This window comes from Nomia melanderi, chromosome 7 (assembly GCF_051020985.1).
Source record: "Nomia melanderi isolate GNS246 chromosome 7, iyNomMela1, whole genome shotgun sequence".
Taxonomy (NCBI): Eukaryota; Metazoa; Arthropoda; class Insecta; order Hymenoptera; family Halictidae; genus Nomia; species Nomia melanderi.
Window position 1 is genome coordinate 9,508,652 of NC_135005.1, and position 24,123 is coordinate 9,532,774.

Genomic DNA, 24,123 nt, shown 5'->3' on the forward strand with positions numbered 1-24,123 from the left:
TTGTTTTCGTTAATTTCTTGTAACAGTTATGGGGGCGTGTTATCTTTCTACGACATACACCCATTTATACGTGATGCATTTAATCAATTTTAATTGTCGCCATTGTTTTTAGACTTATAACAACGGAAATACGTGTTCAGGCATATATACAGTATCTGCTGTTATTATTATAATAATTTTTCGATTGGCACCCGTAAAATTACGTGATTATCTGTATAGAAACTAATGAACCCGATGAAGTACAGTATGAAATTGACTATTCGAAAATTGTTTTATAATACATGTATTAAAAGGTTGGATAGTTATGTTTATCATAATTCAGACAGTCATCTCCCCATTACGCAGTGTTTAACATTAGTTGCCATGTTGACAAGTAAATATTTTGTTTGCTCTAAATAACGCAGTGCAATACTATTCAAACTACATGTATAAGGTGGTATTTATTACCCCGTTTATTGCGCAAACCTCGATACTTGCGCGCATTTTTAGGCAAGCTCATCTACAACTATCAAGATTCTACTATATCTTGTGCCCAGTGATAAGTAAAAGCATAAATTTTTCAATTGCACCGATGCACATACGGAAACAATCATATTACAAGTATTTACACTCATAGAAGTCGTTAAACCATGCAAAAATTTCTTCTGCAATTCCGTTCCAACTTCTCTCGGAACGAAACTGTAATTCTGTACAGTTACTACAATCACCTAGCACGTTGAGGAAAAAACATTATAGAGAGAACATTCTTGGACAGACAATTACGAGTATTCTGACCATCAATCATTGTTATCGTCAATCTTCGACGTTATTCCTAGAACTTTATTGTACGTAATATAATATACCACTATACGGGCTGCGTTGGGATAACATGTACAATCAGAAACTTAAGAATGTAAGAAAAAGATATGGAATCACATTCGTTTATTTGAAGCTCTGTCTTTGGAAAATCAGGTTTGAAAATTTGATACGTCTGAATAGGGAAACAGTTATGATACGTTATTATTATTAGTTAGATGAAACTTAGATTAAGATACCGTTAGATAGGAATGAGCAAGCAAGTGTGAAATTTGTTACCGGGTGAAAATGATAAGAATCTGGCTCGTACAGTATTTTGGACATAACGAGCTAATTTAGCTCCTTATATGAACCAAATGGGTTAAGGTGAACTTTTCGTTGTGATTGGTATTGTATACAGAAACTAGCAAAGTATATTATATCAGTGTCTCGTGATCAGTCTCCAGTTTCTCACCCGAATTTCCAACAGAGGTAAATCTACAGCTTAAAAAGGTCTGGTCACTTGGAAAAAGAGTGACGAACTTCTTTATCAAAAATTGCACATACCACACCACCAGTTAGGAGATTCACTCACTAATAGATTATTTATGTACTATATTTTCGCACGTATGAGCCATTCATTGAGCAACTCGATTAACTCCACGAAACAAAACATAAAGAAAAAAGATACGATAGTATACATTGCTTTTTAAAATTTTTCTTCGATTAGAAAATCAAATGAACATTATACAATGTATTTTACTTGATTATTGCAGCTGTACCTTTAATCCAACGAACATATAAAATGCATAAAATAGAGTATCCATAAAATAATCTTTATTGCCACTGCAATTATTGCATGGGTAAAAGAAATTTTGTTACTTCGTGGTACTAAACCCAGTAATATGGAAATTTATCTTAAATGTAGAAAGTTAAGAGTTAATAGCATGCTTTAACGATAAAATTAAAGAAAATTGTTTAAAAGTGGAATTAACCGGTTTGACCAATGAACGGCTGATATAACACATTCACAGTCGATATAACATTTGTCGGTTAATTTAAAGCACACGGAAATATATAACAATGATCGATAGGTCGGTAGAATTGAGTCCGTGCAGAGGGGACTGTTCTCCTACATCTCAGGATCAGCGGAACAGAAAAGTAGGGGAGAGAGCCGCATGCGGCATGAGGCCCACTGACTGCGGGTCGCCAGTTCGTCATCCTAGTAATCACAGTCCAGTGGAAAAGGAAAATATAACAATCCACAGTCCATCATTCCGTGATCGTCATTTTCCCATTTTACTTAAGTGGCATGTATTTAGTATTCTAAAGATTAAAGTTTGAAAAATTAGGAAAGTTAGAACTGTATAAAGAATCAAGCATTTTTTAACAACTTATAACCCAGTCATCTGAGAAGCGAAGATCATTGGTTTATGGAGTAAATAATTACATGTATCGGAACGGCAGTGTGTAAATATGTATATTTATAGTGGTTCATGAAAGTGTTCGAACGCTCCATGAAAAATGATTAGTAAATAGTTTGAACTATTATAACTTTGTGGAACGAAGTTGTATAACGCGTTATCTTGAAAAGTGTTTTTACATTATGTAGCAAATGAAAATGTGAGAATGCTGTTCTTTTCGTGAATTGTAAAAATTTTTGAAACATTTGGGGATTCCCTTCTCCGAGTTATTTGATTTCGAAAACTCGATGAAATCTTGGATTTGCTTAAATTTCTGCTATTTAACATGAATATTCATAATTCAGTAGTTTGATGAAAAGAAAGTACAAGTTTTAGTGACTCACTGTCAAGGGGAAGATCCGTATTTTAGTATGAACTTAGGCGAACTGTTTTGCAATTTTTTTCCAGTTTCATGAAAAATGTAATTCACAGCACAACCTCGATTATCCAATTTAATTGACCAACTAAAAAGAAGCTCGAGAGGACATTCTTCAAGGCATATTTGCAAATTCGTAGATAGCTAAAACTCAGAACGATCTAACCGCAAAAACTAGCGATTAATCGAGATCCTGCAGTATTATGAATTTTCTATGCAAATAATGTCAAAACATTAAAAAAAAAACAAAAATGACTTATATCCAGCAGTACAACGCAATAATCAAAAGCGCTAAATCAGCGAATAATCAAAACTCTGAAGAATCTAGATCATTAATTTTCCACGAAGCGGTCGAACACGTTCGCTAGCCGCCGCGAAAGCTCGGAGCGAGTAACAAAACGAAGTATTAGGAAACAAGAGGTACTTAGGTACAGTCCATCATTCGCAACCCACGCGATCGTCGTGCAGTACTGTCACATCCGAACGTAGCTATGCTAATGACAGAAACGGAGAACAAAGTTGCAGGAACGTCACGATCTTTCTTCAAATAATATCCCGGAGCGAGATCAAATAGGTGGTACACGCCGCACGCCACTCCCAATGGATTACGTAAGCGTGCCGAGCACACGCGTCTCAATCCCTTGATGTATCACGTGTACCTGCACAGACACCTACAAAGGAGGGTACCCGGGACCAGTCAAACCGGTCTGCGGCTCGGTTCCTGGTTCCTGGTTCCTGGTTCCTGTACCCCCGCATGCAAAAGTTTCAAGGTAATCCTCTTCTGAGCGGCACGCCGTTACGATTTCGCGTGACAACAGCCTCCTTCTACTCAGGAAGAGGAAATTCGCGTGGAGCGACCCGTGCACGGGATAAACAAGGCTCTTGTTTGAAATTTGCTCCCCGTCGCTACCGTTTTATTGCTTTATCTAGCCGCGGCTGGAATATCGGGACTGCCTCGACACGTGAAAACCTACATATACAAGGTGCACCATAATACGAGTGTTAGAGTAATTCCGGGTGAGATGGCCTGATCTTATTGACCCTTTGCACGCGAGAGGTGTCACTCGGTCACTATTTGATTCGATATACCGAAATTATAAAGGCTTTTTATATAATAGTAAGCTCCGTACGATGGTAAGTAGAATATTGAAATAAGATAACTTTGTTTATAAATTCATGCGTGTTCCTCGTTAGTTGGTTTTTAAGAATGTTTATGTCTCTTTCGAAAGTGTCGAATATTTCGAATGAAAAACTTTCGAATGTGAGGAGTTAAAATTGTCAAATGGTAGCAATTTTCTTGAATGGCGTAGTGTATCTTGTACGGAAAGGTATTTAATAATTCTTCTTGTACATATGAATATCTACAATTCGTAATAAAAGAATATTATTGTAATATGATAAACGTTTTGAAAGTATGCTGCATATTATTTGACACGAAACATACATAAGAGTAGAATCAATTAATACAATGAAAATAAATTGTATAACTCAATTAGCATTGTTCCTATTTAATTGAATAACACGTTATACTTCGCAAAAGCATTCCAATTATTATAATTTCATTAGGCTGAAACTATCGTGAACTTTAGGACAATATCTTACACAATCCTGGAAATCAAAGGCCTCGTTTTTATTCATAAATTACGAAATAGTAATAATATCCTGCTTCCGCACTTTTTTAGATGATGCAAGTGATCATAAAACTTCCATGGTCATAGATAAAAACATTTACACCACAGCCGTCGGCAATTCGATTGAAATCATGGCTTTTAAACTATTTCTACATGACGATTGTTTTCTATATATCTTAGGACATATCGTGTGTGTATGAATATTTGCCTAATTTTTTCTAATGTTTTAATTTTGACAAAAAAAAGGAAAGTAGTTTTCTAGTGTTCTAACCATAGCTAAGTACTTATATAGTTAGACCTTTTTAGGTATAAAACTGAGCACCATTCTCATTTTAAAGCATAAATGCTAGATTTCAAGTGAACACAGAGTGAAAACTGTAAAATATATGTATTACATTTCCAATAAATTCGTATCGTGAAATATGCAACCATTTTGATTATGAATATAACAATTTGAATGTTGTTTAGTATCTGTGAAAAATAGATAGAACATGAACTTTGAGTATGGGGACCGACGGCGAAGTTACAGCAATTCCAACTTATACCATTAGATTGAATTATGAATTCAATGATCTCAATTTTTATTTTTTACATTTATGTTAGCTCACAGTACTTTACTTAAGGAACAGTAAATTATTATACATTTAAAATAATAGCTATTTCGTTATTATATATTTTTCCACGTCTTGATTTTACAATTACAATACTTTTTAATTCTCTCTTAATCTATTTAGTTTTATTAAAGGAAATAAAAAATACATAAGAATTGAATATATTCATAGTTACACCGTAACAAACTCTTCTAACCTCTTTTTACAGCTGAGCCTCTTTTATTATCCATAATAAATATATTAGTACTAAGTAACCTATAAACTGAATAGATACATACCTACCTACGTATTTACAAATATTATTACTAGAAGCTAAAAGCGGTAACTAAAATTTCAATAAAGTTTCAATAAATTCCAATTACATTCGAATATACACGAGTTCACCGGCGAAAAATCGAAGTTTCCCTAATCCAGTGATCCGTAAAATCACATTCCACGCCAAACGAAACTATAACAAACAGCAGTGAAGAGGCATTAAAAAGCATAATCCACCGATATCCCATATTCCAGGCACTCCGCAACGAAACCGCGCAAACATTCAATCCCTAAATTCCTCTGGAACTTATCCGCAAGTTTCGAGATCTCCGCTCGACTGGTAACATTTCCATCCGCCGATGCCGTAATTACTTCGGAGGAACACTTTTCAGAATATGCCCGCGATTCAATCGAAGATCCCCGGAACCGAGAATGCCGCGTTATTAAGCGCGCGGCATGCCTGTAATTCTACGATCGAATCGCGTGTTCCGTTCGTTTGATAATCGCGGGAGACCGTACGACCGGGCAGCCAGCGGATGCAGAAGAAGAACCTGCCGCGGGTCTCGCGTCCGCGCAACAAGAAAGATAAAGCACGGCTGCTGTTGATGTCGTTGCGGAACGGAAATGAGACGATTCGAAAATGGCCGCAGAACAAAATGGTTATGTTCATGCGAAAGATTGCGGCGCCGGGGGTTGTAGGGTGGGAGACGAAATAACAGTGGAGCAGGTACAGGGCAGCTGATGATTGCATGCATCCATAGGATGATAGATTGCGATTGGCCGGGAGACCGATCGCAACGAAAGGAGGCGAGGAGAGGTTCCTTGTCGTTTGATTCCTAGATCTAGATGACCACATCGGCCACCTACGGTTCTTGTAATGATATCGATAACGACGCCGGAGCTGCGTACCAAAAAACCGTGCCAGCGGACTGGTACCTACACGCACGAGTTCCGAGATGGAACAGCTGCTGATTGCATTCATCGTGATGGATTGGTTCTCGGCCCGGTATACACGGCGAATGGAAGGTATGTAGTACCTACCTATGCCACGGTGTGCTTCCCGTTGGCCCACCTACCGCTTCGAGTAATAATACCGATGGTGAATCAGTAGGAACGTACCTGAACAAACATAAAGCCACCTGAAGGAAGCAATGCTTTCGCTGGCGAGGGCAGCGCACACGTACGCTTGCGAATCGTTCTGTTCCTAGGACACGGTGCTGCGACACTCTGCCATCGAGTTGTCTCCGGTGATGAATTAATGATTTGTCATTAAGAATTTATTACGGGGAAATCGTGATCGCGTGTCTCGTGATCGATACTGGTGTGGGAAGCGAATTGTCTAAAATATTGTAGCTATGGGATATGATTATTTGGTTTTCTTTGGTTTGATTTTGCTTGGATTGTTCGATTCGTGTCGGATAGTAATGGAAATTGGTAAAATATGTGATTGTTCGGTGTTTTGAAGGAAGGATGAAAATATTTAGATATTTTTATAATGTATTTGGCTGGAAGAAGGTTTGTTATGGTTTAATTACACTAATGTGATTTGAAACATATGGTTGAGGTTCACGTGTTTAGGTGGAAAATTGCTGATCAAGTAGATTTGTCTCGAAAGTTTGTTTTCATAGCTGTTTCGTTTATATGTTTTTGAAACTAAAAATAATTTATTTGGGTTATTGATAAAACTGCGTATTGCACTTAATTGATATTAAAATAACTATAAAACGATGTTACGAAACGGTTAACGAATAGTCCTACGTGACAAGTGTTGTATGCAGTTCTTAATTAAATCGTGTGGACAAAAATGTTTGTCGTTTTGTAAGAATAGTTTCGCGTACAACGTGTAATGTGCTCTTACGTAAATATTAAGTCTGCATCTATTTAATCATTGCAAAATTGTTTACGAAATGCAAACGTTATTAAAGGTATTAATTAAATGTCGCAATTTCACCTTTACGAGAACACGTTTGTTAATTATCAAGTAAAGGTTGAATCCGATTAAAGACACATAACGTGGAACAGAAGAGTCACGTTTCGTATACGCAAAAGAAAGAGATAAGCGAAAAATTAATTCAACGAAGATAAGTTATAAAATGTATCAAAGTAAATAGGTAAATTATAGGTTCAATATAAATGTTTTAAAATAGATAAATAAATGACGTATTAAATCTATATTTACGAAAATAGATTAAGATTAGATTCTTTAAAATTCCTCTTCAAAAATATTTCAGTGTCCATGCGTACTTATTCAGAAATAATAATTGTAAATTCCAAAACACTGTGTTATCTGTTAAAACTTTATAAGTCCACAATACTTCTTTCTTTAATGCCATAAAGTCATATAGGTGCTTTAAATAACAATAATGTAGAACGATAACATCGGTATGATATCTTCTCAGTGGCAACAATCGTGCGGTGCGCCCTTAAATTTTAATGTAAATGACTGTTAATTATGACATTCATTTAAGAATATCTAACAGTGTAATCGCAACATATGTAAGTATATAACATCGAGGCATAAAATAGCAAATTTTACTAGCAAAGACATTCACGGAAGAAGTAAGCGGCATGGTAAAGTACGAAGAATAATTGTCCGATTTATTCCCACTTGATTTACTTGCTAATAAATAAATAAAGTTTATCTATTACTGGGAAAGTCAGTTATTTTCGTTTCCATAGGCGATACGCCTTGGTTTCACCGTGCGGTACGTTACGGGCTCCATCTTGCGAGAAGAATCTCGTCGAGCTGCAGTCATAAATGACAAGCAGATACCTTTATTTATTGTTCGTGAATTACATAAAATGCGATACATTGCTGAATCATTTCTCTTTGCGTAAGAATAGAACAACGTGGACGGACCGTAACTCTTGTCTTTTAACTTTCGAGCATGCAAGTTACACTTATTTGGTTAGAAGTTCTCTGATTTCTCGTATTCCTCATATTCGCGGAACAATGCAGCGTTTTAAAACGTACGGATAGAAGAATGATCGTAGATAAATACAAAGCTACAAAAGTTGTATGCATTTTACAACTATGAAACTGCGAGTATATACATTGCCATGGAAGATCTATATATACGCACTGCCATCTGCAAGTTGAGAACTGTGTAAGATATGATGCAGCTTTTGTTTTGTATTACATGTTCGGCGCGAGTCTTTCAATTTTATGCATTCATAATCTGTAACGTATGGGGGTGTAAAACATTGGAAAATGAAGAATTTGACTAGTCATTTTTGTAAATCTTTGCGTGTACAATGCTTCTAGGTTTGTTTAACGAACTGATTTCATAGATATTACGTAGATTCAGTATTTTAAATCTCATTCATGAATTTGTTACGGTATCTTTATGTAACGACAAGCTACAAACAAATCTTTCCATTTCTGTTTAATCATCTACGTATCTGTCAGGAATGACTCGTAAGAATATGCGGTGGTGGGGTTGTACCAATAAAATTAAAGTATTTATATACTATAGAATATACAGGTATATGTACTTATAGATATATTAATTCAACCCCATTGTTAAGTATATTTATTCATTATTATCGTTCCTAGTCAATGTAATATATAATACATGACATGGCAGATTTTAGAAGTTTTATTGTTTATTTTAGAGCCTCTGGTATTTGTGACAAATCTTTTGCCTAATGTTCTTACATGATAAGATATGGTTCACCGGCTAAATTTTTCTCACATCAACTCTTTAACACTTACTTAGATTATCAATAGAATAATAAGTTTCAAATAACTGATTGCACTCTACAGGCTCCACTATGACACATGCAAATCTTGTCCTAAGGGCAATAAAAAATCTGACAAACGTTATTTAAAGTGGTATTTGGTAATTTGGGATCTATTTCATGATATAAAATATGTAGTATAATGCAATGCTTGATAACTCATGAACGACAGTACACGAATGCTTTCCGACGGGAGCAGATGATTGGCCTAACTGAAGATATATGACCTTAATAAAAAATGGTAATTATCTGATAACCAAATTACAAGTAAAGTGTCACTATAATTATTATATCAATAAACACATTTCATTATAAGATTGATTATTTTATTGAAGAGAAGATTTAAGCTAAGTCATTTCTTCTATTATCTAAATACCACAATCATTTCGGAAATCACTAATGAACGTCGTAAGTCTGTAATAAATCGAATATAAATAGCGAATTGTACTTAAGTTTCATACTTATGAACATTATTTTACAGTGGTATTCAATCTAACGATAATCCGACGTCTCTTATTTAACCCATTCGACACTAAAACTACCGGACAGGTCAAACTGATCCACTCGAGAATTATTTTGCAAATATTCACATTACGCTGACGTTTTTGCGATAGATTTTCAATGGATCTGTACAAACACAAACCCAGGAGACCCTCCGAATCTCAAGAAACCCATTGTCTTAATGTCTATAAAAACTTACAAATAAATCACTCTCATTGCTTGATAGTTTTAGTGTTAATCGCTAATTGCTCGTTCGGTGGATTGGCAATTTCTAACGAATAACGCGCCCGCTTTCGCCCGTCGACGAGCGGAGCGGCCTCGCGTCTATTTACGAGCGGAAACGTTTCGGAACAGCGAAATTCCATTTAAACGGTCGCTTCCATCGGCTCGAAATCCGCGATAGAAACGCCGACGGATTAAAATACAAATGGGCCTTAAATACGTTATCGGCGCGCAGCCGAAAAAGTCCCGTTGACGTAAATAAGCCGGTTGGAAAGGCAACAATGAACCCGATCGAGCATAAATACAGCGCGGCAGCGGACGGAAAGATTTCGCGCAGGAATCGGTTGCACTCGCGGCCAGGGAAAAGAGTTCTGCCGGGCAAGACAGATAGGTATCTGGGCGTCGGGTAGCAGAAACGTTTCAGGAACGATAAGTCCGTGGCCCTGGCTGGCCAAGATAAACTGGACGATAGTAATAAACGGTTCGCTGTTAGGCCGCCACGGGGGAACGCGAAATTATTGCGGCGTATGCCGGTGTTATCATTTCCTATCGCGTTATCTATTACGCTATTGTGAACGATGCGGCTCTGGTTGCAGTTCTTTGCTAAATCCGCCCATTATCCAATACGGGAGTTATTATTGTCGTCGCTGTGTGGTCCAACCACGCGGATACTCTGCTCTCCGCGCGAAACGTATCACGTATTCGGGAATATGGACGTTATAGAAGAGGTAATGGTTTTCTGATTTTAGCGAGGATTTTAACGGTTGGACGTGTTCGTGTGTCTGACATGTCGATCGTTGCGAGAATTTTTAGCGGATTTATTGTAGCTCGTCAAGATTGTTATTAATATAATCGTAATATGCTCGTTTCGAAGGGATTCAAAGGTAAATTTAAATTTATATTAAATTTTATGTAGACTTTTAAATATTTTCGGTATGGGTATTAATAACAATGCAATTGTAGTGTAAAAATCAAGTGAAACTGCTCGTGGAAGGAACGTATTGCGTTCAGCAAAAGTTATTGAAAGTGATGCCGACTGTTCGAACGATTAAAGGAATTGAGAGAGTAAGGAAATAATATGAAGATCGCATGAATTTATTTGGTAATGTAATATATCACTGTACATATTTGAAATATGCAAGAAGCTTATAATAATTACATACCAAGGAGTATGTACTATACTTTGTGCGAAGCATTTCAATATCAAAGAATAAATTATGTACACTTGAACTGTACCAGTACATTCACATTTATTCTGTTTCATGAAATTTTAATATATTACGGTAGGGACAATATATGCGCGTACATATTGAACAAAATAAATATCTGAAGAGAAAGTACAGAAGTATATGTATATTGTCATACGTAGATGAATACTAATTGATTACCTACCGTAGATTTCAATTGCGTTCGACTCAACGTCTAAAACCTACAAGTTAATTCACGAACTTTATCAAGCTGTTCGATAATAACATTTTCAGTTACATTTCAGATTCAATTTACGCGACCAGGGAAAGCAATATCTACTAACACTAATGGCCTATAACTGTCTCCTCGCGCGGACTAAATCCGTGCAGAAAATGGTGCCAGCACGAATCGTCCATTAACACGTATCAGTAAAAGACCTAATTAAAACCGCAGTGTACAATAATTCGTGGCTGTTGTACGTCGATCGTAATCAATAAGGGTAGTAAACTTGTCAGTGAACGATTAAAGTGAGCTGACGTTAAAGAGCTCGCTACATTGTTCGCTGTTTGCTAACGAGTTCGCTGTGCACCTATTAAAACCGTCCCGTCTGATATCGAAACAGTGGAAATCAGCCGTGTGTTGCTGCTCACGAGGCACTCTAATACAAAAAACATGAGAACTCTAATAAATAACGTAACCTACCAAGTTCATCGGTACAGCCGATGCTCGTAATGCGAGTCACGAATCGCTCGCTTAATAGCGAGTTCACTCGCTAACGAGTGAACAGTCAAGTAGATACGTGTAAAACACCTAATTCCGCGGCACTCTAACAGCACAACGTTTCCATATTTCATGTTAGGTTGAACACGTTGACTGCCATGAAAAACTCCAGCGTTCCAAGTATCACTTCCTTTGTAGCTAAGATAAGAATGATTAATTATTCATCACAATTTCCACGTTACATTATCTAGTTATTTGAGCTACTGGTTATTTCTATTCAACATCAGCTATCTCGTAAGATATAATTAATTTCTAGAAACTATGGAATCATCGATAACCACAGTGGCAGTAACAATAATCGTACCGAGAACTGGTCGAATGGCCAGATGTAAAATTCCGCGTTTCCCTTCATTCGCTTTATATCAATTCCTATATCGTCCGATTCATCAGTTTCTCAATTTTTCTCTTTCTTTTTGTTTCTATGCTCACTAAGAAAACAGTATTAAAACTGCCAGCACGGTTAGTGTTAATAAAGTAGAATTCCAACCAGATCGCAGGGAACTAAACAACCAGTCAACATGAAGACGTCACATCTAAAGTAATCAGTGAAAGAACATTACAAAGTCCATTACAACCCTCGTTACATTCACACATATACATCGAACCGAAACACCAGAGTAGAATAAACATCGACTGAAAAACCAGCGCGAGCGGTAAAAACGACTATCGGTTCAAAACGACACCATTCTCGATCACTGGAACGCGCGCAAAGAAATCACCGACAACGATCTAACGGTGCGACGGCCGACACGAAATAGATTTCACAAGCGGCGACGTGTCATTAAACGAACCACTTCCATCGAAAGATAAAGTGCAATTAATTAGACAGGCGTATCATGAAATTACACGTTAACCAATGACAGACAGGTCTACGTATACCTACCTGCGTATTTCAAAATGGTCCCGATAGGCTCGCGGAAACCGTAGACGCGGTTCCTATCGACGTCTAAAGTGCGCCCTCTCATTATAAGGTAGCTCCACTTATCTCGATGACGCAGCTCTCTTTTTTAATCGGCCACTAACCGATCGATCGAGCCGCGAGAATTATGCCAAGACGGAACACCTTACAACTAGGTAGGCAGTCAGACAGTCAGGCAGGCAGGCAGGCAGGCAGGTAGGTAGGTAGGTAGGTAGGTAGCTGGTCGCCGACGCCTCGCGCTCCAGCAATTTGTTTAATCAGCGCCGTAGATTAATGACTTAGGCAGGCTCAGTCTTCTCGCATCTCCGCACCCCCTTTCCCTCCCTCGCGCCTCGCCTCTCCCCCACCGCGTTCATCGGAGGAAATTACTGATTTATGATTACATTTATTACATCCATTTTTTTCGTCGGGTGTAATGGTCAATCCTGGAGGGATAACGAGCTCCGCGGAACTTTTTACGAAGAGAAATTCCGCGGCATATCGAAATTGGATAGTTACGGGGCTTTCTGTGAAACGTGACTAAATGAAGCTTTTAACTTCCCCCGCCGCTGCTGCTGCTGCTGAGCCGACTGTATTAGCCTGCGCGGCGCGGCGCGGCAGTTGTTAGCGACTCATTTCTCCGTTAACTCGACAAGCGATTGTAGAATGCGATTTGAGATATTGCACCATTCGTAATTATTCCGGCTACCGAGCGCGTCAAGGTAAGAATTGTTGCAGGTGGTTACAGAACTATTAGCTCCGAGGACTCGTTGTGTCCGTTACGTGGGGATGATTAGTGTTTAGGATGAACGGGAATGCGGCCAATAATTATAATTGACCGGATGGTAGCGTGGAACGACTATGGATGTGTGTTCTCGTTAAATCGCTGGACGTTGATTTATTTCGGGGAAGTATTGTGGACGTTGGGGGGGCATGTAATTTTTGATGGGAACCTCTTCGTTTTACTGCTTTGAGAAATGATATTGGATATACGTACGTGCTTAATAATTTTTTAAATTCTTTTGGGGCAATTGCGGTTGTTAATATAATTTTTCGTTATTCTGTTAACTACCGTGATGGTATTATATATATATTAATATTTTGTTTTTATTGAAATATTTTACTTTTACGTGGAAACGTTTATATTTGTAAATGATTCACGATATTTGCTTTATAGAAAATCCATAAAGAATTATGGAAATATCGTTATCTTAATTATTTTGAACGATGATTTTTAAGTAAAATGAATGTACTAATAAGGAGGAAATTTGAAATTATTTGCACGTACAACATAGTACATAAATGAACTTTGAAAATTAGATAATAATTTGATTATTTTACAAACTATTCATTATGTACTGATATACAGTATTTAATGTATACCGATATTAATAAAAATTTCGCATAAAAAATCTTATGCACAATTATAATAACTATTAACAAAAGAAAAAAGTTTATCAACAAAAATCAATTAAAATAAGTAGTAAACCAGTATCGTTCATTTTTATTTACTGAGCACAACATACAAGAAACTAAATTTGCAATCTATCCTTAGCTATTGATTTACACACGTAAATATGGTAAAAGAATTTCATGTAGAAGAAAATTTTCAAAATTGTAGTCAATTTTTTACTATTAATACACAGCTATTTTCATTCCTTTCTATCGAACAGAATGTGATGCGATTTACCTCGATCTACCATCTTTACTGTCCTAGACCGAAAATAGAAACTTCACGCTTCAAAATGAACCGAAGCAGAATGTTGCGAGACCTTTTCGTAGAACGTTACACGGGTTCATGCATCTCCGATTGCCTCTCAGCGATTCTTCAATTTTGTAAGCCAGTGAACAAAGAGGAAAACCCGGTGAATTTGATAATGCGTTATCAAGGACACGAGTGGAACTCGCCGGAATCGATTATTCGCGATCGCTGGCAAGATAATGGAGGACGTTCCGCGAGGTTTTTCTCGATTTCGAGCGGAGCAGATCTGCACGGGTATCTCGACGGTGTAGAATTCTGTAACATCGAACGCCTTTTTTCTCAGCGCGGCTCGATAAAATCACGAACACGTACCGATTTCTCTCGTGGCCGGGGAATATTCTTCGTCGAAGCGTTCGAGGAGCCGCGGATTCGGCGAAAGAATGCGACGGGAATGTAACAATGTTGGCCGGATGGTTTGCACGTGACAGCAGGCCAGCAATCCGGGAAAGGAAGTTTCTTAACGGCACGTACGTGCCAACATACGCTCACGTACGTGCCGATGAGTACTCGGGAATACTTACGTGTCCGGTATCCAACCCTGCTGCACTTCTGCACCGCCTTATCGATATCGTTAGGCCTGATACACACTACCGGTCTGCTCAAAATTCTTTATGCGTCTTTTGGCTTTAATGGCCAAAGATGAAGCGAGATTGAAGTTAGGTCTGGCTGAGATTCATAGTGTAAACATGTGCATTATGCATAGGGATTAACCAGTTAACTGTGGAATTTAATTTCAAAAATCTCTGATATTGCATTCGCAATGAAATCAAATAATGATGTGTATACTCGTCAAACGGATGTCGAATGCACCTGTGATATATTGTAACGAAAAGCTGAAGCGAAACGAAGAAGAATTACTTGTTTATATGGAAAAATAAATAATTAATCGTTGAAGGAATTAGTATTGTTTTGATTTTAAGGTGACGCGTATATTCGTTGAACGCAGTTAACTGGTTAGAGATGAGATATTCGTATCATTCTTGAAGTGATTACGGGGAACTGAAATAGAGTCACAATGTTATTTCGTTTTTTATATTTATTCTTTTAATTTGTATCTTTTTGTTTAATTTATTTATTGAATTAATGTTATATCTGGCTCAGACTGGTATAATAACGGTGGTGACTGGAGCTTCCTAATTGCTTGAAAACAATTGCAAAAAGAGAAATGATGTCGAAATAAAATATTTAATAGATTAAGTAACTAAATAATAGTGCATCTAAAGAAGTACAATACTGAACCGTTAATAACTAATGTTAAATGTCTCAAAACTCTCGTGGCGGTCAAAGTGATAAATAAAAAAATTAACATTGAATACGAAAAATTAAATAACAGGACTTTATTTCGCTTATCCATAACTGTGCCAATAGGAACCGATACATAACAGTTTCAAACAGTTATCTTCGGAACGTTATAAATCCTTGATTATAAACAACTGAAGAATATTTGATCGAATCGAGAGTGAGGTTGAGACCGGATCGAGACCTGATGGGTAGTGTGTATCGGGCCTAAGAAGGAAAGTTCGGGCTTAATGGAACACGATCGGGATAAAAGAAGGAAATAACACCTTTAGTGGTTACGCTTAGAGTACAGTTAGATCAATCGTTGGATATTGTGTCGGACGCTACCACGATGGCTCCGAGCGTCCAATGCAATAACGGATGTGCAAGGAAATGTATTACGTTATTTCTGATGACCCAATCAGTCCACGTAGTACTTGATTCATCAACTGAATTTCACGGCGTTAGATTTTCTTGGAGTATAACGCTGGATCGACGGTGCGGTTGAATCGGTAAATTATTATTCTTTTATAAAAATCGTCAGATTCCAAAAATTTGTTATTTTTGATCATCTGATAAGAATAGATACATGTAATGGTCTAGACAAGTGAGACGATATAAATCTTTTAGGTATATAAATATATTTAAAAAACAGCTACTATATCCACAACAATATTCTTTTAGTCACAATATTGTCGCTTTAGATGTTAATAGAACTTCTTATAAGAAGACTATCGAGTGCTATAGAACACTATAGAACGCTATATTTCAGAAGGAACTTACATGCATCTAACTAGCAAGACTAACACAATCACACTGCGAATTATCTACACCAATCTAAAAATGAATTCCTACAATATCGTGTCAAACTCGCGATGAAAATTTTAAACTGAATTTGACAAATCTCAGTACTATTTTACGCATATAAATTATATGTTACTTCAATCGTAAACCCTTGAAGGAAACGTATGAACAGAACGAGTATGAAATTCTTTTCCTTCCCTAATAAATTATTAACGATAAAGCAATGTTATCGAGCGCGGTTGCGAAAGAAATCACAGGGGGTTAATGAAGGAATCGGTGGAAATAGACCGCGGAGAGCCGTAATTGCGAGAGCGTAAAGCAGCGAAGGATAATAGAGAGTAAGCGTGCATCGATTAGCGTAATAATCTCAGACCTACTGGGTGAAGCGTTATTATCGATGAAAAACGAAGTTAATATGCATCGAGACAACGGAACGGGGGATTCCAATGGAACAGAGGGACGCGCGATAATGCACATGTTCCCACTAAGAAATTCTTGTTAGCGGAGAGCGAGCGGGAACCGTGTAGGAGAGGAAGAGCGGCGCGCCGAGTACGGACGGGTTCGAGAAAATTAAGGGCCCATTTACAATTACGATGAGAAGTTGATGAAGTAACAGTACGTAAAGCTCATTAACGGGATACGGCAACTGTGCGCCGTGATTATGAACGTTGATTGCATATGTGTAACTCAGTTACCGGCAGTCGACCTTAAGAAGTACGGTTAATTGTAAATGAAGCACGCCGCAATTTACCATGTTTAATTGAAACCACGCGCAACAAGCACCGCTGATTGGTTTCTTTCAGGGACGGGGATGATTAATGTGTCTATTCCGATCAACACCGCCGGCAAACAGAAACGAGACGAATAATTCTTTCGCTCGTCAGTGCGCCGAGTGAAAATTGCGCTTCCGCGGTAGCGATTCGCCACTTGTAAACCGACACGTTCTGGTCTTTTCATTAGACATACGCGGTGTCTCGTAATATAGTGTAACACGGTTGCTTCAATGCTGCATTCGGCATTTCAGAGTGATGTAGAGTGTTCAGACAGCGGTTGTTTTTTATGTTTTGAACGTGTTTCTTTGCTTGGATTCGCTGCTCGAAAAAGAAAATATGGACGTTTCTTTGATATACTGATTCAGTTATGTTTAGTATCTGAAGTATCAATTTTGACGTGTTTCATCGGAAACATTTTTAAGTAGTAATATGTAGTTGGAGATTCCGCGCGATCTCATTTGTTTGTTAATTAGGGAGCTTTTTAAATAAATGTAACAAGGACTTTCGCAATTTATATTGCGGATTTTAAAGAGTACTTTAAGAGTTCGCAGAGTATGAAAAACCAGTTTTCGCGATGACAATTGTTATTACATAATCAAAGGAAATCTACTTTAAGAAAACAAGAAAACTGTAGATTATCAAAGTTCTATAAGTCTAAACAATAATAATGAAACACACGAGTAATGACATTGTAACTGCACTACTCTCAAATATGCAACATTAAAATAAATTAACATAAATAATCAATCTATCTATCAAATTCGTTATTAACGTTCACCCGTAACTAGCAACTGCTTAACACTAGAACTACCGAGCATTTAATACAACTAATGTGCAATCTTTATAAAAATTGTAGCAATAGATTATTTTCATTGTCTGTAGATTAATTATAGTATTCAAGTGAAACTATTTTCGAAATCATTTCGAATATTCAATGCTTTTAAGATACCAACCACTGCGAAACAAAAAAACCGAAACCAGTCATTTTGACTGATAAGTAAAAGACTGAAGAAGAACCACTATCTAAGATCCCAAGAAATACAATAAAAACGTCTTTCCTGGGAATCGCAATTCAAAGACATGCAACGAGGAGATAAAAGTACATAAACAGGATTTTCCATATCCTCTCATGCAAGAGGCAAGGATAAATCAAATCAATTCATTCTCGCGGATTCGATTGGAAAAGTTCGATTAATCAAACGGAATGGGAGGGAAGTAAATGGCTGAGATCGTTCGTTTCTCAAGACGCTTGTGACGGGTCAATAATTGGGTAGAAGAGGATAAACCGCGCTACCGTAGGACGTCGCGCAGCGCCGTACCGGCAGCATTCGCCTAAGAAGATGTCCCCGAGCGCGGAAGAAACTGGTTTCACGGACGCAGCCGCGGATCGACGAGCGCGATCGCTTTTTCGCGTTTCTTTCGTCGCGAGAGGAGCGAACTCGTACCGTGCGTGCCGGTAGTACACGTGTAAACACGCGCGGTCCGCATAACGCGCCGATGCCACTGGAATGTCCCCGAAACCAACACAAACAAAACATTTCGCCGGATGCCTAGAAGAGGGATCTTTGTCAGAAATTTTTCAGAAGTCGCTTGTCTCGTGGAAAAAGCACGAAGTGTGATGTAAGGAATGTTTCTACGAAGTTTTGTCTCTTAACCTGTCAACTGTGGAATTTAATTTCAGAGATTTCTAATGATGTTCACGATGAAATTTAATAATAAAGTGTATACTCGTCTAGCGAAGGCCAAATACAGCTATAATTTATTCGAATGATGCTTATCTGAGAAAATAAATGATTGATCGTTGAAAGAATTAGTACCGTTTTGATTTTAAGATGACGCGTACGATCGTCGAACGCTGTTAACTGGTTAACGCTGGGTTTACGGTTTCCATTTGACGCATATTGAACTTTATGAACGCTATTTGGTAAATGTTTACGTCGACTTTGATTGATGCGATTATACCAGTGTTTACTTCAATTATCTGTTTTTAAACCTCTAACTTCTAAGATCGGAGGGATAAAACATGAATTTTTGTAGGGGCAAATTATTCATTATAATTGTTAGAAAATTAATTATCCGAAGAAAAATATATTTTAGATTAATACGATTTCCTTTACTATCATTTTCAAATGTTGCATATCAAATCTTCTTATAAGAGTTGCATATATTCATATTATCACAATAATTGAATTATTGAGAAACAAATATTCCCCACAACTGCCAAATACAACTGCAGGTTTCAAGTCACCCTAAAGACACATTTCACAATTATTAACGTGTAACAGGGTTTCTTTCGCTCCTCACATAAGAATATATTCCAAGTTCAACAGAAAAGGGTATACAACGTCAAAACGATGTTACAAAACATTCCCCGTACGCTGTTGTAATATTCACATCGTCGGATAAACAGCGTCGTGCCACGAAAAACTTTGAAAACGCGGAATAGCAATAGCAAAATTACCACATCGTGCTCACCGGTATCCCTTATCGACGAATAATCAAACGTAAAAAGACGAGACGCAGTACACACGTTGCTCCTCGAACAATGAAAATGATCAGATACATAAGCCACGTGGTATCCCCGCGCTCGAAACCGAATGCTAATTAAGCAAAACTGTTTCGAGAGAACGAGCTTGTCCCGTTGATCGTCGTTGTTTCCCACAAAACTGAAAACAAGTGGCACGATCGCGACGATAATTACCTCGTGGCTCGCTAAAAACAAGTAGATTAATTACCTCCGGCGGGTACAGCTGCGTGCTCCGCGTTCTATCGAAGCAATTCGTGCTGCCGCGCGGAGGGTACGCGAAATATCAAACGCGAACGCACCATATAAATACGGGCCGGCGAGAAATGGGAATTTACTGAAAAATGTTAAACGCGGCTACGAGACGGTCGCGAGGCGTTCCGCTCGCCGATGTCCACGGGATAATGCAGCGCGCCGTTACGTTTGACGGAAACATCATTTAACGTCAGGCCAGCGTCTTCGTCGCGCCGCCTGGCACGCCATTGCACGGCCTCTCTCGCGCCCGGCGTTGATAACATCCGGCGAAGAATTTCTGAAATAACAGTGTCATCGTTCACGATGCCAGATAAGAGTGGAAAGAAACGAGCGAAACAGGAAGTAGCCTGTAACGCGAACGAGGAAGGGTATGGGGACGAAGGCGGGACAATAAAAGTGATTATCCTTTGGCCAGAGGAAGGAAAGGAGGAAAGAAAACGCGAAGCGCGCGCGCTGAGGATTCCGCAAATGGTAAATGGGAAGCTTGTTAAATTTTATTGACATTGCTGAGCCAGCACATTCGGAACAAGAAGCATCCGATTCCATTAGGGGGAGGCAGAAGTGTCCCTCCCTGTCCTTCCCCCGATCCCATGGCTCGAACCGATGGGACAAAGAACAGGCGGAATCCAGAAAAAGCGTAGAAAGAGTCGCGGGAAAGGGTGCATTCCCTAATTGTACCGATCCAATTATTCCGAAGTTCCGACGGGATGTTCCGCGGGTTAGGCGGTGGAGGATAACTGCGCAGAAGGCAGTGCCCGGGGTCCAATAAGACGTGGCGCGGAAGAAAGGGTAGGCAAACTACCCTATAAATTATACGCCGTAAATCTTTCCTCTTTTGAAAGTTGATTTACAAGGACCGTATGACTTCGTGAATTATTCTGATCTCGAGAACGATTAAGACCGGCGTAAAGAAGAGAACGAAGAATATTTTATCTTGCTTTGAAGACGAGTGACCTGCATTCGAGGAGACGCGACGAGAGATCTGGATTAATGAGGTTTTAAGGAGAGAGAACGAGCAGGTTACAGCTTAACATCAATATATATATATATATATTCTAATATCGTTCTTAGGACGTTCTAATATCGTGGATAATTGGAAATAGAGGGCAACGAAGTTGGGCATGTTTTATAGTTGGTTAATTGACAGTATTACATTTCTTCTACTTGTCTTTGATGATCTATTTCTTTGCAGATATAAATATGTATTACTGTAAAACTTTCGTGTATTATTGTAAAACAGTTTTGTATTCTTTCATTAATCATAAATTTGAATTACAGATTTCACAAGCTTTTGTGTATTATTGTAAACCAGTTTTATATTCTTTCATTAATCATAAATTTGAATTATACATCATCCTTGTAATTTTGCTTTTATTCTTAAATAGTCACACTGTTTTTATGATAGTCTTTGGGTATTTGCGATGAACAGTCCAATTTAGATCAGAGTAGGATATAGCGTAACCTGATTATGTATTAATGATTAAAATGCATCCATTGAGTCGATTACAAGTTACTTCCTGTAATAGCAAATCAGGATTCACCGTAATTACCTTCATTTCAATTGTAGATGAGTGTTCAATTGTTAACGATTACAATTACAAATTTGAAATCGCATCGACTATTACATTTTTGTATATACCTATGTACACTATGATATTGTGATTCACGTGTTACATTGTGAATATTTTATTTATGTCTACTTTCAATAGTGGAGAATTAAAAAAAGAAACATTTTATTTCATCAAGAGAGAAGTTTACGTAAAAAATTTACTAAAATACAAATTTCTACCTTACTTTCTGGTACGGTTCCTTTAACGTTCAATGCATTCAGTCCATTAATGCACGAGCCTCGCTGTGCCTTGCAAATAGAATGTTTCTAAATGATCAACAAAACTATGCGTTACTTCCCTCAGTGGTTCCATCGATGGGAAATCTTCGGCCTTTTACTTGTGCGTCCATTTATGAACCTGTCGATCCATTCACAGACATTTCTGTGAGATAGTATATACTCACACGATTCCTATACAGTGTCGCAAGTGCTCAATAAATTTCAGATCTTGATATATCTTCAGACCGTAAGATCACGTTTCTCACATAATCTCGGCAAAATGTAATAGCGTTATTTCAAATAATTATTAATTATTGATTCTCAAATGAATTGGAAACTTCTATTTTGAAATAATTACTGACTTATCATTTTTCTTACAGACTTATTTCTAACAGACTTATTTTCACTGTGCTTTCTGTTGTTTTTTATCTTTACTTCTAATTATACTTCTATCTTCTTTCTATCTATGCTCTTCTATCTTCACTTCTATCTTCTTTCTACATATGTTCTTCTATCTGTACTTCATTCTATGTTTCTATTTTCTATCTTTCCTGACTATATTTCTATCTTCAATCTCTCTTTATTTCCATCTATATTTCTATATCTACCTACATCTATACTTCTGTCTATCTTCTATCTATACTATCAAAAGATTGTATCGAAAACTGAAAGCACAAATAAGAGAGAATATAACAAAGTTTTCACAAACTGGGTTTATGGAAAAGGAATTTAACAATGAAACGTCTTAAATCTCTAGTGAAACAAGCAAAAGTTGAATTTGCTGATTCATTGACACAGACCGGATGCCGCAGTCGTTAAACCTCAATTAGAACGATTCGTAGCTATTATACAGTGGCTGGTGTCGTCTGATACGTCGCGCCCTCCCATATGATTCATCTACCGCGGCAAACAGGAAGCGATGTGTCGTAGACCGAAGGTTGGCGCCAACTCGTATTGATATCATCTCATGACAGTCCTCGACACGTCTGGACTGTGCGTTCGCACTTCTTGAGCATACCTTGCTCACCAGAACCGTGACGAAACTTTAGCAAAATCGCATTCGCCAACTTCTATTTGAATTATTATTCGAAACCAATGATATCTTTCGAAATTACCATTTCAAATAATAATTTTTAAATAATATTAAATAATAATTAATAATAATAATTCTGGACAATTGCAACATTTTTTAGGAATTTGTTCTCAGATCGATGATTCTCGTTAGATGTTGCAATCGAGATTGTTTCGTGCAAATACTGAAAAATAACGCAAATGATGATTGGACAAATTTGAACGTGGTGAATTTTGCTTCGAAGATCTCATTGAAGGAAAAGGAATACCCTTAATAAGCTATAACCTGCTTCAGAATATCGCGTAAATTGATTTTGTTGTTTGAACTTCTTAAAACTTATTATTACTTTATAAATACTCATACCTCTTAATTAGGTGCGATGTAATAACCAAACGTAAAGATAAACCGACTAAGTATTAATCTTTAAGAAATTTGATTATATTCTATTCCAAACAATTTCAGTAATTAATCCCAAATTTTTGCATTCTGTCTCATTTATCACAAATTCACATTGTATACTTGCGTATACTTGTACGTTATAAATAAAGTATTAAAAATCATTCAAGACATATCTTCAATGAACGAGAACCATTCTACTAAATGGCAAATAACGAAGCTGCAAGATCTAATCATAACTCAGATGAATATAGATCTGAATATACGAAACTTCACATTTTCGTAGTCGTATGTTCGCTATTTTATGCAAACGACATCGATGTAAGTAATGAATTCTTCTATTAATTAGAACCTCGTTTCAGTACACCGCGCGTGCGAGCGAAGCTTTCACAGAAAGGTAGCACGTAAGTGCAATTCGAAGATCAAAGGAATCCGACGGTCTTCTGATGTAGATACGTAAACGTTCGCAACGTGTATAACTACAAGAGCTCGTCACGCTAATTGCCGGCCATTACATACTATATGGACACATTTTTCCAACGTGAATTTCTCTTTGTCACGGAGCACTTTCGAATGGTACTTTTCTCATTCTTTCCCTGGCTGGCACGTCGATATCTGGCCGAGCTCCTTTGAAAATCCAGCGCCCAAGGGATCGTTACCTCTGCCGCCTCTTGTTTATAAAGAGCCTTGGGTACTCGAGATCTCTTCAACTCCTGAATAGTGCATCTGTCGTACGCCATAGAACTCGCGTCGCATCGGACCGACCACCGTTATTACGTAAATACTTATAAATTCATAGTTAGCCATTAAACGAATAGGAAAAAGTTCGATGCTTTGCGAGACACAAAAGGACCTCTGCCGTTCCTCGATAATTTCCTCATTCATCCGTTCGAGACGTTTGCACAGGAATCTTCAAGAAAATTCGAAGGAACAAGGGGAACATAATTTCCTTCAGAATATGGAAGTACTACTAAGTGATCGGCGAATTTAA

At 37.7% G+C, this 24,123-nt stretch overlaps 1 protein-coding gene and 1 long non-coding RNA gene across 6 annotated transcripts in view; one reads left to right on the plus strand and one right to left on the minus strand.

The window, feature by feature from the left end:
- The window catches only part of LOC116433095 (UPF0489 protein C5orf22 homolog), a 476,138-nt gene that overhangs the window by 396,356 nt on the left and 55,659 nt on the right, over window positions 1–24,123 (minus strand). The gene's annotated exons all lie outside the window — the stretch shown is intronic.
- LOC116433096 (uncharacterized) lies at window positions 10,157–12,297 on the plus strand. Its single transcript, XR_004236231.2, has 3 exons — window positions 10,157–10,458; window positions 10,538–10,676; window positions 11,067–12,297. It is a non-coding gene; the product is annotated as an uncharacterized LOC116433096 (long non-coding RNA).